Below are 23216 nucleotides of genomic sequence, written 5' to 3'. Positions count from 1 at the left end.
ACACTCATGGCCCACTTGCAAAAAAAAAAACAAGTATAAGTGTGGCTTGCCGCTTAAAAAATAGATATAAGTATCACTTGCCACTCAAAAAATAAGTTATCTAAAAAGTGATACTTTTACACACTCACAACAATTTTTTTAAATTTTTCTTATATGTATATTTTTATAAAACAAGTAAAAAAGTATCAGTCGGCTTTGCCGACAGAGATACACCCTCAGCCTGAATATTGTGAAACAATTTTTTCCCAAAAACGTATGTATTTAGGGTTTTTTTTTTAAATTTTGGGAGTTTGAACCGACAAAAATGTTCATTAGGATTAGAGATCAAAAGTTTTGCGAGGAGATACTAAAAGGAATGGATCTACATTGTCCATTATGGAAGTGGATCTCCAGCCACTACATATGGTGCCATAGGGAGTTTTTACACCCTTCGGGATGTTTGCTCAAGAAGTATGGACTTGCCCTGAAAACACTTTTACCATCGTAATGGAGGCACCGAATGTAAGTTGCTTCAACAAAAATCAAAACGATTCGATAACAGGTCTTAAAGTGAACTTATCCGAAATTTTGTGTGGGAGGTAACGGATGGAGTGGACAAATATAGTCCATATTTGAACCTGATCTATGTCTAGTAGATATAATAGGATGTGTAAAGTAGGGACCAATTCGGCCGCTCCCTTCAAGCGTTACCGTATGAACAAATTTTCCGAACATTTTTGAACTTTTGTGGGGGAGGTACCTGAAGGAGTGGACCGATATAGCTTATCTTCAAACTTAAACTATGTTTGGACAAAATATTACAAAGGCCAAATTTTGGACCGAATCAGCAGATCCGTTATAGAGCTATCTTGCGCTACAACCACCTCACACGGTGTCATAGGGTTTTTTTTTTCAACTTTCAGGATATTTTCTCAGAAAGTATGGACTTGCCCCTAATGAAACTTGTACCGTCGTATAGAGGGCAGTGAATACAAGTTGCTAAAACAAAAATCGGAGCGATTCGAGATATGGCCCTAAACTGAACTTTTTCGAAATTTTGTGTGGGAGGTACCCGAATTAGTGGACCGATTGAATCTATATTAAAACATTATCTAAGTTCGGTACACATTTTACGATGGGCAAAGTATGGACCAAAACGGTTACTCCCTTCAAGAGTTATCGTGCGCACAAATTTTCCAAACATTTTCTAACTTTTGTGGGGGAGGTACCGGAAGGAGTGGGTCGATATTGCTCTAACTTAAACTAAGTTTGGGCAAAATATTACGAAAGCCAAAATTTGAACCGAATCGGTTCATCCGTTCGAGAGTTATCGTGCGCTCCAGCCAGCCAGCCAGACAGACAGAAGGACGGACATTGCTCAATCGACTCCAAATTGTCTGAAACACATTTCGTCCAAACATATTTGGGTCTAAAACCATTATTTCGATGTGGCACATTTTGCCCGTATGAAAGTGTATATACCCTCGTTAGCATAAATGCTGAGGGTATAATTAAATTTTAGCCGATAGCCTTAGATGCTAGTGCTATGTTTTACATAATTTGATTGTTATTTTTATATTTTTTGTTATTATATTGATTGTTATTTTTTATAATACATATTTAAAATAAATAAAAATACATGAAAAGAAAATTAAATTAAAAATAGAATTTTAATTATAAAAAATTAATACATTGCATTTTAATTTTTTAGTAATGGCTATGATTTTTAAACGTTAGAAGAATGACCTAATGTAAGGAATATACAAGACTCATTGATCCACTTGAAAAATTATCAGAAAAATGAACGATTAGTAGATAGCACTTGCGAGTTTGGTATACAGTGCAAAATACAAGAATATAATTGTTCCACTAACATCGCAGGCGGGACAAGGAAGACTTCTCGATTATCAATGAGTGCGTGTCCTAAGACACCACTTATAGAGAAGTTTTTACATGACTGAAATACTCAGGAAATGTTGCCAACATTACAATGGACATTTATTTTACTCTGTTCGCACAAGCAACATTTGTGAAGCGTTGTAAGTGTTTTTTGTGGTGGTGGATAAAATACTCTAGTGCAAGAAAACACTTGCATTAAAGAGCATAAGACCCAAAAACACTTGTGTGTGCTCAAGTGCCTTGGTGATGATCTCTGGTGTGTTCATGACTAGAACTTTATAATTTGTTTGGCAAGAGGAAGACAATTCTCCAGAGATATATTGTACTCTTGTTGTTTTATTTAATGATAAATTTTTCAATGTGAACCACCACAATATTTATGACCCGGTCAACACCAGAGTGATTTCACTGAAAAAAAATATGAAATTGGGCGTTCATACACCGAATTCCATAGTAGAGTAATGTCATGAAATTGCTGTAGTGGGGAACTCGATCTAAGAATGCCCAATTTTATGAAATTTTTTCACTGAAATACGCAATTTTGAACCGGGACTTAGTACGTTAAGGAGATCAGCTGTAGTTTTAAGGATCGTTATTGCTATGATTAAGAACAGAATAACCCCCATTGTTATAAGTCTTCTTTTGCTATATTTTAGATTTACCGAACAGATTTATAGCGTTCCGGTTAACTTAAAGTTAAAAGTGATCATTAAATTTCATGGAGGACCTTTTTAGCATTAATTTTTAACGTTAAAATTATATTTTTAATTCCACAAAATTGCTTTATTTTGCATTTTAAAATCCATCCAATAGTAAAAGAACACATATAATAATGGCCCTAAGTAAACTATATCGAGTATTAAGTACGATTACGTTTAATATATAAAGACTATGATTATATAAAAAATAAAGTCAGAAAAGGTGTTTTCATTTTATGCTGATCAAGATGTATTTTAGGTTGCTGTTGTACCAGCATAGAAACCTACTCGCTGGTCGAAACACTATCGTTTCGGGTCAATCCGGTACGAAAGAACCCGCTGCTGTGGGATATGCATTTCCAATTAGTTGAGCCTGCAAAAACCCAAAACTCCCTAAGCGCCGGAATACCACATAGGCAGGTCCCTATATTATTGTAAACACACACATACCTAGCCAATAGGAAGAAGATGCGACCAACCCTACACTTTATTCAAAATTTACATTCTACACCTTTTTCAGATGTAATTCGAAACAATTTAGTTGTAATTCGTAACATTTCATTTGTAATTCGAGAATTCTATTTGTAATTCGTAACATTCCATTTGTTATTCGAATTATTCCATTTGTAATTCGAATTATTCTATTTGTATTTCGAATTATTCTATTTGTAATTCGAATTATTCTATTTGAAATTCGAATCATTCCATATGTAATTCGAATTATTCTATTTGAAATTCGAATTATTCCATTTGTAATTCGAATTATTCCATTTGTATTTCGAATTATTTCATTTGTAATTCGAATTATTCCATTTGTAATTCGAATTACTTTATTTGAAATTACAAAGGAAATCATTCGAATTACAAATGGAATAATTCGAATTTCAAATGGAATAATTCGAATTACAAATGGAATAATTCGAATTACAAATGGAATAATTCGAATTACATATGGAATAATTCAAATTTCAAATGGAATAATTCGAATTACAAATGGAATATTTCGAATTACAAATGGAATAATTCGAATTACAAATGGAATAATTCGAATTACAAATGGAATTCTCGAATTACAACTGAAATGTTACGAATTACAAATATAATTCTCGAATTACAATTAAAATAATTCGAATTACATCTGAAAAAGGTGTAGGATTTACATTGAATTCAGGGCAAATGTTTGAAATTTAAAGTGGATTGCCAATACTATCAAATTCCTACTTGTTCGTATATCTGCACCGTAGCTTCTGTGTGTGCATATTTGTATTTCTCTCATTGTCAGCTTTCGTTTCCCAGCCATTGCATAAGTGTTGCAAATAAACATCTTCAAACGGTTTCAATAAATTTGCAAACAACCATAAATTGCAACATTATTGCAATTTGTACGAAGTATTTGGTTAGGTTTGCCATCCTCTAAATACTTTGGCTGCTTTCAGAGGCGTAGTCAGAAATATCTTATATTGAAAAAGTGCATAATTGCCCTTTCCGAGATAATGTGTTCAAACTGAAACCACGTCACTGAATGGATACATATTTCGAAACAATGGAATTTCGAGAAAACCATCCTTGTGGTTTATTATCGAACTAACCGGATAGTTTGTGCAGCAACTGCAGCAGCCAGAGTGCACCATTCATTCATTTGGGAAAGGGTGTGATTATTCGTTGTGGCTGCTGGTAAGTAGTAGGAATGGAAGATCTAAAATTAAAAGCCATAAACTACAGAAATTTATAAGGATTTAAGGATGCAACAAGAATTGGCAGAGTGAGTGTAATAAATAAAGAAGTAAACTTTGTCCACAGTAAATTAAATGATTTTAATTATTACAGGACGGAGCTTTGTACATTTTTATAGATTTATCCTACACATTTGAAGGTGAGGGTATATCAGAGAAAGTTTGTAATCCGCTGTTTAGAACTTAGTTTGAATATAAATTTGATATTTTGTTCGTTCGTCTATATTTGAATTAATTTAGAAATTATTAGCTCAGGCTCTAAGTGGATTAGAGAACAAATCATTCGCAAATCATTAGTTTAATAATGACCGGTCTATAATTTTGACAATTCGTTTCAAACAAATATTATTTTTTTACAAAAACAGGGGTTAATCCCACAAATATAAAGTATTATACTCTATTTCATGGTAGAACTTTACAAGGTGAAAGCAACACCCAGTTGACTGAAGCTGGCTGTTGTTATTGTCAAATTCCGTACGACTTTTTACATTTTTATTATTTTTTTTTTATTATTTTTTTTTTATTTTTTTTTTCGATTACAAACAAAAACAAATTTCTATGTGGTTCTTGTTTAGTTGTATTTGTTGTAGTATTTACTTTACCTTGTATTGTTGTAAATTTAAAATTGTAAATTAAAATTTGTAAATTTAAGGTTTTTGTTATTTTGATTTTTGGATTATGGTGTGGCTTCTTTGATTCTCATTGCTTATGCCAAATTGCATTTCCTGTTGGTCTTCTTTTCTTGAAAATAAACTCAAAATTATAAACTATCCCCAAAAATGTCCATTGGACATACTTATGTCTGGACGAAAAAATACGAAGTTAACAAAGAGTAAATTCCGTTAACGGAAATTAAATCAAAAATGGACGGTTACAATAAAAGAAGGCAAAGCAAGAAAAACTTGTAGACTATTTTTCCAATATATATTTCATTTTTTTCGTCCTGATGACTTGTTTGATTTTTGTGGTTTTATTTCTTTTTTCTTATTTTCTTCTACGGTTTGGTTGCTAGATTTCTTTCTAATAAAATCACATTCCAATAGATTGCATTTTATGAAGTTGCCCAAATAGAAATTTGTGAGAAGCATATCAAAAAATGGTATGCTTTTGGTGTCCTTAGAATATATAAAGCCAATTTTACACGTACCAGCCATTTGCCGGCAAAACGACCCTGTTGTCATCATGTCTGCTTGGACTTAAAAGAGGAAATTGGGAATGTATAAAAGTATGTGTGGTAGCTATATTATATTGCTATTGAGTATGTGTGAGTTTATTTTCTTCTTTGTGTATAATGTACTCGTTACCATAATCTAATCATCATGACCTTTCTGAAGTTGTTGTGTCGCAAAAAATTGAACATTATTTGTAATATGATCAAGTATAGGAATTATTATTGGATTTAAAAAGACAATGCAGAAGAGCTATGAATATCAAAGAAGATATATCAGAAGTGATTTTTGGTGCCCACAGGTTTTGTTGTTGTAAGATTTCAAAGTGTTTGTAGGAAATAAGAAAAAAAAAAAACGATTATGTTAACTGTGTAAATGTTGTGTATGTATAGACATTAAGCGTAAATGTCAACCTCGGATATCACACACATGCTTTTGAGTAACTTGAGAGAGAAGCTTATTTCTGATAGATTTCGAATGATAACGTAGAAATCACACACTATGAACCCTTTATGTACGTGTGCGTTTGATGAAAGAGGTTAAAGGTGCAACGACTTTTACAATCTGTAATTCAAACAAGTGAAAAAAGGATCAGCTGACTTCGCTGACTGAGATATACCCTTAATATGTGAGAATTGAAACTTTAATTTATGGACAGATTGGACAACCGGTAGCACAAGCGAATTCCTTTTTCCAAAAATTATGTATTCAGAAGTTTGTGGCCTTCTTGGACGTATGAACTTGCCGACAAAAATATCGAAACTGTTGGGGTATTTATCGGAACTTTATGGAGCTTCCTAATAAATTTGATATGAATTAAAGCGAAAACATTTTGAGCTTTTGCGGAGAAGTACCTGCTGAAGGAATGGATCGACATAGCCCATTTTAGTAGTGGATCTACGTTTGAGAGTTATCGTGTTAATCAGCCATTGTAGGATTTTTTGTTCGAGTTATTGGGTAATTATGTCAAGATATATCTTGACAGTAATAATACGATGTGCAAAGATTGGACACATGTCCGTCACTCCTTCTCTTGTCCAGCAGTAATTTTAGTTGGTCCGTAGGATCTTGTAAGGCTTTTGGAGCATTATGCCAGGAACCATGGGCTTGTCAACGAAAAACATTCAGAATTATCCTCAAACAGCTTAAACAAAAACATTAAAGCTTTGTGAGGGAGGTTTCTGAAAGCGTTCTCCGATATAGATACACATATCGTAGGTTGTCATCAGTCATTTTGTTTGGTACCGGCAGGTTCTTTTAGAGCTTTTGTGTCATTATTTCAGAAAGTACGGAGTTGCCCCTGAAAATATATCATCGTAAAGGAGACGCGGGTACAAACTGCCGCAAAACATTCATAACGATCAGATATATGTCCTTAAACTACACTTTTCCGTAAAAATTTAAATTTTGTGTGGGAGGTAGCTGTAGGAGTGGACCAATGTAGTCTGCATTCGAACCGGATCTCTGCCTGGAAGAAATTGTACGATGTGCAAAGTTGGGACGAAATCGTGCGCACCATTTTAGCGAATAATTTTGAACTTTTCTGTGAGGTAGGAAGGAAGGGACCGACAAACTATTAGGGTGTGTAAAGTTTGGGTCAAATCGGCTATTCTCTACGAGAGTTGACGTGCGCACCATTTTAGCTAAATCGTTTCCAGTCGTGGGGTCTAAAACCATTATTTGTATATAGCACATTTTTATACCCTCCACCATAATATGGAGGGTATAATTAAATTTGTCATTCCGTTTGTAACACATCGCATTTTTCATCGGAGCCCCTATAAAGTATTTATATTTTTGATCAGCATAAAATTTTAAGGCCATATAACCATGTCCGCCGGTCAGTTGAAATCAAGATAGACCTCGCAATATTTAAGATAGACCTTTATAATTTGGTATAGAAGTTTCTATTACTCTTAGGATGTTTGATATTGAAATTGGGCTATATGGTTTCGTCTTTTGATGTAGCCCCTGATTTCGGTATTTCGAAGGTTGTGGCCGTAATATCCAACCAAAATGGCTGATATTTGCCACTTGGTCTTCGTTGGGCGTATAAAACCTGATATTTCCCGGTATAGGTCCACGTCTTCATATAGCCCCCATAGTACAGGACCTCTTGATTTTCTCTATTAAGAAGATTGTGGCCTTAATATCCCACCGAAATGGCTGAAATCTGATCGATGGGGTATAAAACTTCACACCTGAAATTTGACGGGATAGGTTCACGTCTACATACCCCCATAGAAAGGTACCCTTTGATTTTGGATAATTTGAAAGTTTTAGCCATATTATTCAACTAATATGACTGAAATTTGGTATTTAGTAGTCGTTGGAACTACAGAACTCGACCCCACCCCAGAATTTTCTCGGTACAGGTCGATGTTTCGGTGCAGGTGCTGTGATACAATTTAAACATTTCATTTTTTTAATTTTTTAAAAAACGTACCTAATATTGGAAAAGCAGAGCATGTTATATTGTAATTGCTTGTCCGTTGAATAAAAAATATCTAACCTTGGAATACCACCAATTCTCCGTTATAACATTGCGAATTTATGTTAAATGCCTCGGAGGAGCATTAATCTGAAATTAATGGGATAATTTTCTGTTCTGTTTTGTTTCAAATTTTAGTTAATCGCTGGACTGTTGAGGCTATGGAACAAACGGGAACAATAATGTGTATCAACAAGCAAACAATGCTATCCATGTAAAATTTATTTGGTTATATACGAAGTGTAAATATTAAATATGTAATACACATGTGAACAATTTCAGATATACATGGACTAATATAGTGTAAAAACGGTAGCATGGTTTTTCAAAAGCCATTTAATGCAATGCCCCATACATGATTCATTTGCCAGTATTGTTCCTGTTTCCTGTTAACAATACCTTCACCACACTACAGCGGCATTATTTGTCTTATCTGTTTCCATGCAGCAGTCGTTTCAAAAAGAACACCCCACACACATGGCAACTTTGGAATTGTAACTGTATATATATACAAAAGTACAGTATAACGGATGCCAGTTGTATGCATCCCTACATCCTTGGTAATTAATTGAACGTTTATTGTAAATTCTGCTTATCGTTTGAGAGCGATCATATAATTCACACACTTTAATGAGTTTTGTTCGATAATGTGTAATTTACCTCCGGTTTTTGTGCAACGGAGCAAAGGCTACTTTTCATATATATGTGTGTGTGATATTGGCCATGCATGGTCCATACAATCCTTGTAGATATATATTGGAACATATAAGCGCCATAAACAAGCAACAGGACAAACGATAACCAAATGAAACTTATTCCAAGTATTTGCCATAAATTTTAACTCTCTTATTGACAGAGTAAATATTATTATGGCATTTGATATCGCCCAACATCAATTTTAAGAAAAGTCTTTCAAGCTGAATTTTCTCCTTCCAAAAGACTTTAAATTCTTTGGCTATATGCAACATGCATGACCACTCTCATGGCAGAAGAAACGAACATAGTAGCCAACAAAATTACATAAAGCAAGCTATTGAAATTTTCCAATTTCTTTTATAAGTCTTTGCAGTTTTACTTTTGATTGGGAACCATTTTTATGGTTGGTTTTGGTGGTAAAAAGAGAAGAAAATGAAAAACTCTGGAATTTTCCATAAGATTGGTCGTATCGCACAGCAAAGAAAATTTTAAAGGCTGCAGTTGTTAACATAGAGTCATAAAACAAGATTTAAATGCACTTTGTCTGTCAGAGCGAGTTATTAAATTCCGCACCAAGGAGCATTTATCGTGTAGTGCAAGAAATAACGTCGGCGTATGAGGAATGGCAAACTCATACGCCTAGATGGACACGGAACACTTGGTAATCATGAGAAGGTTATGAAAAAATGAATATGTCTCTAGTTGCAAATTTTAGCTGGAAGAAATTTTGTATAGTAGATGCTTACAACCTTTCTGTTAAGAAGCTTTAAAGACAATTGTTACCAAATTTTGAGTAAACAGTTGAAATTTTCCTCAATTCGTTTTGAAGAGGATGTATAGAGACATTATGGGATCTTCAATTGCACCATGATATGTCAGTGATAATAAATGGGATATAATTATATCATACATATTGAAGCATAATACCTATTTACGGAAAAATTTTACTTACAGTTTCCTAAATCTTATCAGCAGACAATCATTGTGCATTTGCTTCCTATTTAAAACTCCAAAGCAATTTACACCCGCTCTTCCTCTTGTATGTTCATGTGTATAATTCAGTAAAATTATGTAAATTCTTCTTAAAACTTCTGTAAAAAAATTACTTAGAGTTCTTGTTTAAATATTTTCAACGTTTTTTCACAGAATTTCTCGATCTGTTGTAGTTTGTTAGTTTGTGTTTTTTTGCCCTTGGCATCAAATCTGGTTTGCTTGCAAAACGTGTTGTCTGCTCTGAAGCAACTGTCAGAAAAAGTGTTGTGGTTTAATGGGTGTAATCGCTTGGAACAAAACGCACAAAAAAGTACGAACGACAATGCATTCATGCGAAAAAACTCGAGAGGCGTATAAATGAATACAGAATTTCAGCCTAAAAGCATGCTGTGGAATTTGTAAAATCTCTCTCCACATTCACAATGGTAGACGACATGCTTCATGTTTGTTGTTACTGCACTAAAATTCCGCATTGACGAGAATTTTAGAGTTTTTTTACTTTGATTTTGAACACAAAATATAGAAAATTTGAGTAAAAGCTGTCAAAATGCTGATAGTTTAAAATTTAAAATGGACAAATTAAGGGTTTATTTCAGATAAAATCCATAGTATGTTGTTTTCAAATATATGGAAAACCAAAAACAAAAAAAAAAAAAATGTTTTACAGTGAATATGACAACAATACCCCCATTATTACAAGTATTCTTTTGTTATAGTTTGGATTTACCGAATATATTTATAGCATTCCGATTAACTTAAAGTTAAATTTGGTGATTGAATTTCAAGAAGGAGATTCTCGAAATTTACATTCAATGTAAAAATTATATTTTTATTGCCTCCAAATTGGTTTATTTTGCGTTTTCAAATCCATCAGATAGTAAAAGAACACATGTAATAATGGCCCATAGTCTGTAACAATCTTAAAAAAAAATATTTTTTCCATTATATTGTTGTTTCCAAGGTCTACAGAAGGTCGGACATTCAGAGTACTGTTAACAACATTTGACAACAAACATAATAGAATTGGCCGACCTTGTGTAGGCCTTGGTTGTTTCCATTTTTGTCTTTACAGAAACACACATAGTTTCGAATATCACCACACATTCCAATTAGTTATCTTTTCCCTGTTTGGATTCTGTGATAAGAATCCGGCAGTACTTTTTGATATTTTAAAAGGAAATATATTTTTGGTGCTCTACAAAACGTTCTGACTTGGCGATAAAAAAAGGATGGAAATAGTTTATTATTATCGCAAAAATGTATTTTATATACAGTTGAGTATTAGTTCATTCGAGACATTTCGAATCCTTAATATTTTCGTTTTGCTGAACATATTTTCCATTAAAGCAGTATTTGCTTGGCCTTAACCTGATGATAGAACCCCTGATATAACCCTTAGAAATACTTCAACGCGGAAAAATATGATGTTGAGTGACATAAAACATAAAATTACAAAATAAATTTAGTTCAGCATTTCGAAGTTTTGAAGTAGAGGAAAACTTCTTACAAAAATATGTCAACATGGGTTTACATTTTGGCAAAGACCCCCCTGCAACGGTATCAGTATCTCAGTAACTCAATATCAAAATATACACTATTGTTTGCTGTAAGTTTATAGTTTGTGTTCTTAAGATGCAAAATGCCGTGTCCAAAGTTTTGTTCTTTACACCAGATTAAGGCCACTTCTCGGACTTATGTTCATGGATACAACATTAGGGAAAGACAATACCGTAAACTTTCAAAAACTTCCTTTGTCACCTACGAAAATGCTGTATACTTTTGAAATTAGTAATATGTTTTTTGTATATTCCTAAGCGGAGGGTATTTAGACATTGAAAAGGTGCTTAATTACCTTAAAAAGCGTAAATTATTGTTACGAATATAATATGTAGATTTAATTTTATTTGCATGAACTTCTTTTAATTTCTGAATTTTAATTATAACGTAAATTTTTATTAAGTATTTAGTTTATTTCTATCAGTTTTGCAACAACAACTGATATACTGAAATCTTGTTTTTGTTGTTATACTATTTTTCTTTAATTTATTTTATGACCTCTCCTCTTCCTTATTTATTACCTCAGCCCCATTGGTTGTTTATACTCACCAGTCTGTTTGTATGTGCGTACATGTGCCGGAACATTGGATAACCTCCCAGATTAAGGACCCTAGAACAGTCTATACATAAGCAGGCGCATATAAATGCGGGTGCATAGCGGGTCGGGAGTTGAGTTTTAATTAGACTGCGATTTAAAACCGTCAGTGTAATCTAAAGAGTATAGAAGTAACCTGAATAGTAAAAACTGTGTGCTCACAAGTCACTAGAGTTAGCTGTGTGCTGGTAGAGAAATAAAGTCTTGAGTGAATAAGTGACTAACGTAAACAAAGCATCGTAGAATCGTAATCTAAATCAAACCCTCGTTTTATTTGGTACAAATCGTGTCGGGGAATAAAACAACGTCTAAGTTAAACCCTAATTCCATAACAATATTATAATGCAGAATTTTAAAATTTGGGCAGTTCCTTAGCATTCCCTGTGACGATTTTGATAAAATTAAACTAAAGGAAAACTTCAGAAGAATAAAGAAAAAATATTATAAATGCTAGTAATCACCGATTCTGAATCATTCTATGACGTTACTTTATATAAATGCAGTGAACTCATCTAGAACAGATCATGCCAAAGAAGGTCTTCACCAGGCATTCCGCCATCCAGGAAGGTACACCATTTTTGTATATTTCCTTCAATTTTTAAATAAGGGGACAATTTCACCTTTCTAGGCTTACCGCATATCACTCTGAATTCAGCCTTTTTGTTATTCTTTCTAAATGTGGAAATCTGATAAGAACAAGTTTTTTTGCATGCTAAATACATAATAGTTCATGTTGTCCTAAACACATAATAGTTCATGGATGTAAAAGTTAATCGAACTGAATTCAGATATCATAACCATTGAATAGTTTAGCATTTTAAATCAGTTGTTTTCGAGCAGTAAATGCAAATGTAAGGACATTTCAGCTGTCAGTAATACTCACACATGTTATCGCTAATTTAAACATTCATTAATATGTCACATAATTCAACCCGTGTTTTATTTTATTTATAACCTCACTTAGTATCATATATCCGATGAGCTTATATGCCAGTCATTCCTATGTTTAACCCAACTCGGGCCAATTTTTTGTAATTTTTCAACAAACTAAGTACCTATGTACTTGTTAAAAAATCGTTTCTTTGCATATTCAATCAATTCAAAAGGATAATAATTTTCCATCGATGACTTGTTTTCTATTAATACTCCTCCTTAAATGACCTTAAAAACTACTTGAATGATTTTTTCTGCAATGAATTGAGGTTCCAAGTCCTCTTTGCCACTTGTTCTATTAGCAAGAGTTTCTCATGATCCCATTTCCTTTTAGAATCAAGGACATCAATTCGTCAAAAAGTCAAAAGGTTCAGTTTGTGTAGTTGCCTAGCGTGACGGGGGGTGGTGAAGCGGTCTTTTTATTGATATTTCATGAGGAATTCGCACACAAACAGTCGTATTCATTCTATAACATCAATTTTGCATATTTTCCAAAATCGTGTATTGAATGCTAAAACCCTAGTTGTTTGTAGTTGTGGTCTTGGTGTTTCTTCTTGTGTTTAAAATTCAACATTGGTTGAAGTTTGTTCAGTTTACACACTACGACAATATGCAAACGGAAAACGGAAACGTTAATGGAATTTAGAAATTATAAATATGTATGTGTGTACCAACACAGTGGGTTCTCCACAACAGACTTGGGTATTCAATAAAGTTTAAATTGTTCGTTAGAGATAGATTTCACTTTAGTTTTTTGTTCTTGTTACTGGGGAAAACTTTCTGATTCGAAGCATTTGTACGGTAAATGCAAATATCAAATTATTCACTCATGCATTATAAATGCTTGTAAATATGTTTGTATATTTGTAAATGTATGGACATTTACATAACTGCTCCTCTCAGTGCCGGAATTTTTTTCATATTTATTGATGCAGAACTTCAAGTGCTCTGTTAAATCTTTGATGATGTGAATATGGAAATTTTTCAAAATCAAAGCTTTCATATCCAAGGGCTATTTTAGAGATTTAGTTTTTGCAAAACATTATAAGGAGGTTAGATGGCGGTGTTTATAATCTTATGAGAGTACAAATAGAATATTTATAATAATTATAATGCTTTATTAAAAATGGTAATTCGAAGAATTTCAATTATAATTCGAATTGAAATTAGGATTTTTCATTTATAATTTGAAGTTTTTCATTTGTAACTCGAACTTTTCCATTTGGATTTTGATTTTTTTTTTCATTTGAAAATCGAATTATTACATTTGATATTCGAATTATTCCATGTGTAATTCGAAGCATTTTATTTGTAATTCGAAAAACCAAATGTAAAGCCTATTCAACCGAAAATGTTGTATTTTTTGTTTCGAATTTCAGATGGAATAATTCAAATTACAAATGTAATAATTCGAATTTTAAATGTCATATTTCGAATTTTAAATGAAAAAATTAAAATTACAAATGAAAAATTAAGTCTAACTGAAATTATTCGAAACTCAAATGTATTTGTTAAATTACAAATGAAATAATTCGAATTTCAAATGAAATAATCAAATTACAACAGAAATTCTTCGAATTACATGTGAAAATTGGATAGAACAATTATATTGACAAAATCGAATGGATTTTGAATCGTCAATTTCATTGGTATATGTCAAATGAAATCCACTGTATTGCGGGTTAATGTTTTTGACGTATATAATAATGGGCTGTTTCACTAAGACGATTCGAATAAAAATTCGATCGAAAATATGTCATTGGTTTTTGTTTTCAATCAAACAAACATTTCCTACAACAACAGGAGTTTGGTGGTAATTCGAACGAATTTGAATTCGAATCGTCTTAGAGAAACAAGCCATAAAATAATTAAATTTGTGATCAAAAAACCTCATATAGAAAAATTTTCAAATGACTTTAATTAAGATTTTATCTAATTTTAGGTATAAAGTCATCAAAATACGAGGTTGTAAAAAAGTCATAACCCTAATATACAATGGATCAGATTTAATCTGATGGATGGAAGATTATCAAATGACTTTGTGCGTGAGTTCTTTTTTCGAATCACTTTATAATTAAGATTTTTTCTAATCTTAGGTAAAAAGTCATCAAAATACGAGGTTGTAAAAAAGTCATAAGCCTAATATACAATGGAAGTGATCAGATTTAATCTGATGGATGGAAGATTAGCGGTAACCCGGCAAACATCAATCTGCATCTCTACCTTGCTGGAGCATAGGTTTATACCCTATTGAACTTATCGAATATGTAATTTTCCAATTTTTTTTAAAGCTATTCTCGTACCGCGCGTAATCGACTTAAGTTTTTGGGCATTTTTGTACAAAAAAAATGTCGAGCCTTATGGTCGGTCAACGTTATGGCAATAATCGCTGAACTAGAAACAAATTAAACAATTTTATATCTTTTTTAAATTCAGATTAAAAACCACATTTCAAATTTGAAGTATCATATCATGCATTCCCTTCTGGCTAGTTCAAATAATGTCTGGTCAAAACTAACCACAAAAATAAACCATAAAACACAATTTGTTTATTTTGATCTAATTTATTTCCACAAAACACACATTCATAGACATAGCCATGAATAATAGTCATTAGCACAAACATTTGGAAATGAAGTTTTTTTTTTTTTGCAAAACGTCAATTTCCGTTCGAGTATGCAAAACCAGACTCAACGTGTTGGTGTTGTTTTAAAATTGCAAACAAAAATCCCACTTCCGAAATTATTAACATCAAATATCCATTCGCTCACTCGGCAGTCTGCAAACATCGCTTGATTCATTCATGCGAGCCATTCAAAACGATGTTGCAAAAATCGCCTCCAGAGTTGATTTAAAATTATGACGTAGCCCCCATTTGCTACAGATAAAATGCAATGAATGGCATAGCAACCCACATAGTAGAGACCAGAGTCGTCGTATCAACTATTCAAACCTTAAAGCGCTCAAACTGGCAGTTACTGTCATAACAATTATGTTGCCACAAAGTGAATATGGCATTTGGCTGTCATGATGGTCCTAGTTCAGTTTTGAGGGCGGTGCTCAGAAGCGGTTAAAGTTTCTTGGTTGATTGCCTTTGGACCACCATGAGTACAACGGCATTTGTTTGATGCTTGATAAATAAATTCATTTGAAAATGGATTTTTGTGTGTCACACTGCCGAAGGCTATTTTCTAAACAGGAATAACTGTGGTGGCAAACTGCTGCCACCCTTTAGTTTAAGTTATTTTCCATACATTCAATTTTTTGTTGGGCAAAAAATCGACAGAAAGCATCCTTTTATTTTTTCTTTTGAAAACTTTGCCCACACATAAGAAGTGCTGCATTTTTTTCAAATTGATGTCTTTCCACTACAGGAAGACGAACTAAAGTTCTTTTTTTGCGGTATGCATTTTCTTGCAAAGGTAGTACAAACCCGAAAAAAGCAGTACATACTACTGCTTCTTTGTAAGAAAAAGTAGAACACTTTGTACGGGTCATTAGACTTTGTATGATGTGTTGTGGTGGTTGGTATTCATCAGCCGAAATGTATTCTTTTCCGCAGCCATTGTTGGCTGAATGCTTTTAAGCCCAAGTATGTCTACTTCTTCTACACTTCAATGTGGACTATTTTAATGTATATTCATTCCTGTTTTACATGCACAAATCCTGTGTAAATGGAAATGGGAAATGAATGCTCGATTGTTGTAACATAAACACTCTTGTGTGTGCCATGCTTTTAGGCGGATTGAAAAATCTTAAAAACTTGTATAGTTTTTTATATTTTTCCATAAAGTTTTAAGCAGAAAATAAGTCAAATGGGATATTATTATTTTTTCATAGGGTCCCATTATTCATCAAAGATTTTATAAATACAATTGCTCTGTTCCATACAAGAATAATCTATTATTTTTATTTTTTGACATATACATATATAAAACAAAAAATTTCAAAATAGTAGATTTTTGCAGGTTCTGGAACGGAGATTTTTTTTTTCAAAGTTTCATACAAATATTCAGGAATTTAATATTATTCTATGTGGATTTTTTGCCAGGTGCTGAGAATATAATTCAGGATTTTTTTCAGATACAATCAGGGAAATCATGAATATTTCCATCGGAATTTTCCGCACGAAAAATTATTTTTAAAAATGAAATACTTTTCTCGCCAAATCGACAAAAATATTCATTTTTTGGACATAAATATGGAAACACAAAGTTATTAAATTCATGATTGCCCTGAATATTTCAAATTTTAATTGGCTCAAATCTAATAAAGAAATTGCATATATATCGGCCTTTTTGTAGAAAATTTACTTATGTTGAAACTGAGGTATGGGGTATTGTAACTCGCGAATTGTTGTAATATACCATAACTTTTGAACGCATTTAGGTAAAATAAACTGTTTTAGCACGATTCACCGATGGATTTCTTAAAATTATAATTTGAGTGGAAGCAGTGGTCATATTAATGTAAAAAAAGAGGAAAAAATCGTTGAAGGAAACGAGTTTTTTTAAGTCAATTTTCAATTAGTGGCTTTACAATACAATGTAGAGTATAATGTTCAAAGAAGAAGTTAAAGAATACACTTCAGAGATGAAGTTTCTAATGTATGATTTTTTAATATAACCACCGCATCAATCTCAAACGGATGCTGACATTTTGAAGACTGAAAAATTGGGTTTTTTGAATTTTTGCTCTTAACGGAACGCGCAACTGTACTCGTTTAAAAACTGATTATGAGATTGTAGTACTCGCGATTACGCATTTTTTGATGTATAACTCGGGCGTGTAGCCTTCAAAGGTACACAACAATCTCAGCTTAAAGTCGAAATTTTTGTGTGTAATTTTTTTTAAAAAAACAGTTTTTTGGATTCAAAACATACAAATGCCTTTCGATTTCAGTGGAAAACCGCGTGAATTTAGTTTTTTTACGTTCTGAATGTAACAAGCCTTTGCGCGTCTAAATCCATCCACTAGATCGGCGGATATGATACCCCTCAAATTTCGAAAATATGCAAAAAATATTTTTGAAAATATCGCATATTTAGACGCGTTTTAGATGTGTTATTCCTACTTAGATAAATAGAGCGAAACGCATATTTAAAATGTGCGAAAACAGATATTGAAAAACGTTCGCGAATCCGGAGATATAATAGATTTTTTCTAAAAACTGAGTGCGATGCTACATCCACGGTTCTTGATGGATCGCATTGAAATGACATAGGATGATGTATTTTTTAATGGTGTTCATTGAAATCGGATGCGCATAAAATGCAAATGTACTTCGTGGAAATTATGGGCATTTTACTGTTTTTTGCACCCTAACATGCAACTGATGCTACATCGTGGTCGTCAAATGGAATTTCACAAAGTGTATATCAAATAAGAGGGATTGATTCGCTGTTTTGGAAAATCGGATGCGCATCTTGTGATTTCCACTATTACGCGGTTTCTATGCGTTTCAAATGTTGTAATATTCAATATAACATTATTTTAAGGTTATGCCACAATTGGAATTCTTTGTGATTTAATATAATGTTCTAAAAATATTCGCCAATAGGAAAACTATAAGTGAAAAAGTTGTTGCAACGGAATATCTTCATTATTGCGTGAAATTTGGACGAAAATGACGAAGAACTCAATCAGTTTTTCTTCAACATTTCCTATAAAACCATAAAAAAATAAAATTAGAATAACATAATTTTTATTTTTTTCGTCACATTTTCATTGTATTTTTGCAAATAACACGAATACCACCGACGTAGCCAGGATTTTAGTTCCCATAGGGTATTAGCTTATGTTACACATTTTTTAATTTTTGAGTAAAATTTTAAACTGTTTTAAATTGTTCAAGAAATATGTAAAGTAGTTGGAAGCATTACAGAGAATTATTTAACTACATTGGTATACTTATTTTTCAACATATTTGAAAATATAAAAATAATGAACAATAGGCTTTTTGAGCAATTTTATGCATAGTTCTTGTTAAGTTTTAAGGTGTTGTTTAAGCGTTTAATCGTAATTTTAGGCTGACGGAGTTATTGATTTCAGAACAATACGTTTATTTGTATTTATTGAACGTTTGTTTGTAGGTCGAATACTTTGGCTTAGCAACATCCAGAAAAAAAAAACATTTTTGCGACATTTTGTTTTTGAAATTTTTTATAAGAGCAATTCAACAATAAAATGTAAAACTGTTGCTTAATCTTTGTGGTTTTAATTGTTTGTATATTTTCTCTAACACGTTTTTATAATGAACTATTTTGAAATTCATAACAATTACAAATTCTTTATTATGTTTGAAATTTGCAATAAAAAACTATATCAACCATTTTTTATGATATAATTTCTGTTCCACCGCAATGTCGTAAATGTCTATTGGACAAAAGGATATTTCTGTCGATTTTCTATGTTTTGTTCGACCTTCCGAATGTTAATAAAATCAAGATTATTGAGCTTGAGGTCAATGTTTATATTTTATTAGCTGACCCTGGTGCGCTTCGCTACCCCGAATAAGGTAAAATATATTTTGACAAATTTATTTGTAGGCCAATTTTCGTCACTCATAGCAACTTTCATTAAAATCGGGTATATAAACCGTGTTTGGTGCATCAAATACATGAAATCCGCCGAAAATATATATAGGCACTATATCCCAATCTGATACACTGACACTACCCGTGCTGATGTATGGCTCCGAAGCCTGGGTACTTGCGCAAGCAGACATGGCAGTGCTTGGTGTGTTTGAGAGAAAAATTCTTCGAAAGATCTACGGACCAATCTGCGTTGACGGTGAATATCGACGTCGCATGAACCACGAGCTGTACCTGCTGTACAACGACATCAATATTGTTAAACGTATCGAGATGCAGCGATTGCGTTGGCTAGGCCATATCATAAGAATGAGTGATGACCCCGCTAAAAAGGTGTATAAACACGTACCGCTTGGCGGTGCACGCAGAATTGGCAGGCCAAGGAGTAGATGGCGCAAACAAGTGGATGATGAGATGAAAAGGCGTGGTATTCCAGAAAGCGAAGCAACAAATAGAGAGAATTGGAGATCTTTTCTTAGTTCGGCCTATAGAACAAATGTTCTGTAATGGGCCAGCTAAGTAAGTAGTATATCCCAATCTGAACCGATTTCAATTCTAGACCATTTTAGACCGATTTATTTCTAGACCAAATTCCTGCACACATCCAAAATTTGGAGACATTATCTGTTACGTTCTATAGATATTTGCATAAAAAATCTAAATTTTTTGGGGGTACCTCCGATTCTGAGGCTATATCTCCGGATCAACGCTGAATTTCAGAAATTTTTATAGCCTATGTTACTTTCAGGCCATGTAGTGATATACTCTTTTTCAGGAAGATCAGTTCAGCGGTTTTTGAGTCCATAAACAAACAAACGTACAAACATTTTTCTACTTTATATATATTGATTTATTACATATTATTTTCAATATTTCAAAATTACAATGAATTTCATCTTCAGAGATTTGTCTGTCGATTACTCTTTGAATAAAACCAGATGAAAACGTCATAGAAACCCACAGCAATTGTATTTTGGGAAGTACTTTCAATGGATGCTCATTTCTAGAAATGTTAATTTTTACTGCTTCGGTAAAGGACCTTGTTACGACAAACGAAATCTAAAAACTGATCGGAAACAGGTTCTTCTTCGTCAACATCTCAACAAGTACCACTCGATTTTGCAGACAGGAATATACCCTGATCCTGTGTGAATTGAAACTTTCATCTTTAGAGAGATCGAATAGCCGCTACACAGCCAAAATCCTTAAACCCAAAAACTATGAATTAGGAGCTTTTCAGAAATTTGTAGCCATTTCGGACGTATGAACTTGCAAAAAAAATAGGGATTTGTATCATTGATCACAAGTGTTGCGGAGGAGGTATGGAGAAATGGACCGGACCGACATAGTTCATTTTTGGAGTAGATCTTATTTTGGGAGTCATTCCTTTTAAAAGATATAGCGCCCACCAGTCATTTCAGTTTGCCACAGTATAATTTTCAACTTTTGACTCTTATGTCAGGAAATATGGACTTGCCCACGAAAAACCTAATACCGCTCTAAACTGCACTTAAACAACTATTTTGAAGGTTTGTGAGGGAGGTACCATGGCCCATTTTCGAGCAAAAACTAAGTTTGGAAAAAATATTACTAAATCCAAAGTTTGGACGAAATCTGTTGCTCCGTTCAAGAAAACTTGCGCATACCACTTTAGCTAAAATTCTTGAAATTTGGGGGGAACATACCAGAAGAAGTGGACCGAAAAGCACCATCTTCGAATTTTGTATATATAAGGCTTGCTGAAATATTGCGATAAACAAAGTTAGGACCAACGCAGTATCCGGTTCGAAAGTTGTCGTGTGCACTAGCCACTACACATGATTGCCTTAGGTGATCTTTACAGCTTTCGGGCCATTTTCCCTGGAAAACTTCTGAAAAACTTGTACGGTAGTAGTAGAAGCCCCGAGAACACTTGTTGCAAAAAAGCAAAGCGTTTCCAGAGAGTTATGTATTTATTAATTTATTTTATACTAGCAAAATGCCCGCTACTTCGTATGCGGAAAGCATATAAAAAACAAATAAACAATATATAATATGGAAATGACAAACACTGAAAATTTGGTCGCACTAATACCAATTTTAATCAATATTTATTTTTATCTTAGTACTGTACGTACCCTTTTTTCGATTTTCGAAAAGATCGATTTTCAAAAAGATCAGCCGTATCTCACCCTTACACATTAACAGCGAGATCAACGTTGCACACCAATACACACCCTAACTCCAAAAAATAAAAATTCCAGCACTGTCCCTACACCCAAAAACAAATTGAGTACCATTAAATAATTTTCGTAAACTTATGGTACGTATTTCGACGATATATCTCATCCATACACAGACATTAATACAAAATAATTACAGTAAATTCCATAATAATTACAGTATTTCCAAATCTCAAGATTCCAGCTGTATCCGTTCGTCCAATTCCAAATTGTACCAAACTTAGTATCAAGTCAAACTCTTCGTATCCATAAGTAAGATTTTCCAAAACTACCTCAATCCATCACTTTAGTAGTAATCTTACTTCCAAATTTCAGGATTCAAACTCTATCCGTTAAACCAAATTAAAATTGTACAAAATTTAGAACAATTTAGAATTTTCGTACCAATTTTCAAAACTTCCTCAACGCAACAGGGCTACAATAATCATACTTTCAAATTGCAGGATTCCACCGCTATCCGTTCACCTACATACAAATTGTATTAAATTTAGTACCATAAGTTTGCTTTTTCAAAACAACCTGAATCCTACTCTTCGACTGTAATCGTAATTCCAAATTTCAGGATTCCAGCTCTATTAATTCACCAGAATCCAAATTGTATCAAATTTAGTACCATTTCATTCCCAAACAAAATTTTCAGGATTCCAGGTCTACACGTTCACCCAAATCTATATTGTACCATATTTAGTACTTCTCGTATCCATACGTACGACTTTTCAAAATTTCCTCAATACTACACTCCTACAGTAATCTTAATTCCAACACTATCCGTTTACTAAAATTCAAATTGTACCAAATTTAGTGGTTTTCGTACCCATAAGTACGAATTTCCAAACTACCTCAATTCTACTGTCCGGCAGTAATCTTAGTTCCGTTCATCCAAATCCAAATTGTACCAAATTTAGTACCATTTAGTACTTTTCGTACCCAAAGGTACGAATTTCCAAAACTATCTCAATCCTACACCCCTACAGTAATCTTAATTCAAAACTTTAGGATTCCATCTCTATCCGTTCACCCAAATCCAAATTTATTACTGCTCGTAATCATAAAAACGAACTTCCAAAACCATATCCTTATTTCAACGCCATTTCCCAACCTTGATTCCCATACCAAATTTGAAGATTCTAGCTTTATCCATTAAAAATATGCAATTGGTACCAAATTTAGAAACTTTTAGTACTTTTCGTACACTTATAGGTCGAGTTTCTAAATACCCTTTGGTACATCTTCCTAACTCTCCACCAATGACCACTCGTTCAAAATTTCAGAATTCTAGCTCTTCGCGTTTGCCTAATACAATGGATTCCATATTTAGTACACTTTAGCACTTTTCGTACCTTTCTACGACGAATTTCCAAAAACCCCTTTACACAAAAACAAATTGTACCAAATTCTGTACAATTCGATTTTCCAAAACAACCTTAATCCTTCACTTAAACAGTAACCATAATTCCAAATAACAGGATTCCAGCGCAATCCGTGCACTCAAATCCAAGTTGTACCATTTGGTACATTTCGTACCCATAAGTACGAATTTCAAAAACTACTTCCATCTCAATCTTATACTCCAACAGCAGTCTGACCGAATTCCAGGATTCCAAATTGTATCACAGGTAGTACCACTTAGTAATTTTCGTACCCTTACTACCTCAGTC

The 23216-nt window shown here is 33.1% G+C and overlaps 1 protein-coding gene and 1 long non-coding RNA gene across 18 annotated transcripts in view; one reads left to right on the top strand and one right to left on the bottom strand.

The window, feature by feature from the left end:
* The window catches only part of LOC141396785 (uncharacterized), a 52631-nt gene extending 33558 nt beyond the window's left edge, over nt 1-19073 (top strand). For 2 of the 3 annotated variants that reach the window (XR_012411240.1, XR_012411239.1), the window contains exons 2-3: nt 14686-14784; nt 14840-15252. This is a non-coding gene — a long non-coding RNA (uncharacterized lncRNA). Of the gene's footprint in view, nt 1-14685; nt 14785-14839 lie in introns of all 3 variants that reach the window. The other variant, XR_012411241.1, reaches the window with a different exon arrangement.
* spri (Src homology 2 domain-containing protein sprint) overlaps nt 1-23216 on the bottom strand; it is a 613225-nt gene that overhangs the window by 29156 nt on the left and 560853 nt on the right. The gene's annotated exons all lie outside the window — the stretch shown is intronic.

Source organism: Musca autumnalis, unplaced genomic scaffold, assembly GCF_047663935.1.
Source record: "Musca autumnalis isolate F117 unplaced genomic scaffold, ASM4766393v1 scaffold_3, whole genome shotgun sequence".
Lineage (NCBI taxonomy): Eukaryota > Metazoa > Arthropoda > Insecta > Diptera > Muscidae > Musca > Musca autumnalis.
The sequence above is the reverse complement of the archived record's forward strand: the minus strand, read 5'-3'. Positions and strand labels throughout refer to the sequence as shown.